We start from the raw sequence: 1,673 nt of genomic DNA, 5'->3' as shown, positions 1-1,673 counted from the left end.
TGTAATCGTCGGCCGGATATTGTCATATTGAATAAGAGAGAAAAATACTGTCAGATCATTATGTAGCCATACCAAATGACGTGAATATTGTGAGTAAAGAGGTTGAAAAAAAATCACCAAGTACTCCGAATTGAAAGTGGAAATGACAAGACTGTATGGAATGCGAGAGGTTAATGTAAAAGTGATACCAGTGGTGATTGGAGCGTTAAGTTCAATCCCATTGAAACTTCAAGACTTCTTAAGGCAACTAGAAATCCCATGCAAGATTGATGTCTCGCAAAAAGCTGCCTTATTGGGCACAGCGCACATATTAATGAAAGTATTATCTGTCTGGGGCCCTTGTTGTGACTTAACAGATGACTAAAGACTCCGGTGCATTTTTACCTACACTGTGTTACGAAGGAATAATGATAATAATAATAATAATAACAACAACAACAACAACAATAATAATAAAAAGCTAAATGTGTGAAAACCCGTGCTAAAACCGCTGCTTTAGATATTCTTACTGATAAGTGACAAGAAAAACACCTCAATGGCAAATACCCAAAGAGAGCTAATAATGCCAATGTTGACAAAGCTCTTACCCATCAATGGTTAATGGCTTCTGGTTTAAAATCAGAAACAGAAGGGTTTATCATAGCAGCCCAAAGTCAATGCCTACCTACAAGAAACTACCAGGCCAACGTATTAAAGAACAGCAGCTGCCAGACATGTCGTGTATGTCAACAACAAAAGGAAACCACTAATCATGTTATCTCCATGTGAAGTCTACTTGCACCTACAGAGTATCTCAACTGGTATGATAGAGCTGCACAATATATTCACTGGGTAATTTCCAAAAGCCTGGACCTGCTCAATGATAAAAACTGGTGGGAACACAAACCACTTTCAGTGCTTGAAAATGATCACATCTCACTCCTCTGAAACTTCCCCATTCAAACTGACAGAAAGATAGATGCAAGTGTGCCAGACATTATATTGAAAGACTTCAGACAAAAATCATACCCCCGCATTGATATAACTGTACCAATCGATATAAATGTATCTTTCAAGACCTACCAAAAACTGAGCAATATAAAGATCTAGAAATAGTAATTGACAAAATGTGGAACCTCAAAACTAAAACAATACCAAAAGGGGCTGATTGCTACCTAGCTCAGACACCAGGAAATCCCAAAATGGCAGAAATTCAAAATATAGTGCTCATGGGAACTGCCCATATCCTACGTAAAATACTGTCTATGTAATCTCAAATTTTAAAACAAACTCATAATTTTCTTGTTTTCTTAAGCATTCTCTAGAACAATACTATGTACGAAACCAAATATATAACGAGCAGCTGAAAAGCGCGTTCAACAAACGGTGACCACACCTGCTCATCGTTAAGGTATCGCTGGAGATGTCGGACCCTCAGCGCATGTCTGGGCATCCTCAGCTACGGCATGTCCAGTCCTCCATGCAATGGGAGCTGACAGCAAATAGACCGTCTGACAAGCGGTACCTGTCCTCTCCACAAGAAGCGGGAGAGCAAACGCACCAGCCCGTTCAGCCACTACCAGGCAGTGGCTGTCATGGTTTCTGATCTTAACTGCTTGGAAGTGTTATCATGCACGTGTTTTGTCTTCGTTTAAAAGATGGGCTACAGAAAAAATATTGGGTGTATATATATA

Source organism: Octopus bimaculoides, chromosome 3, assembly GCF_001194135.2.
Source record: "Octopus bimaculoides isolate UCB-OBI-ISO-001 chromosome 3, ASM119413v2, whole genome shotgun sequence".
Classification (NCBI taxonomy): Eukaryota; Metazoa; Mollusca; class Cephalopoda; order Octopoda; family Octopodidae; genus Octopus; species Octopus bimaculoides.
The sequence above is the reverse complement of the archived record's forward strand: the minus strand, read 5'-3'. Positions refer to the sequence as shown.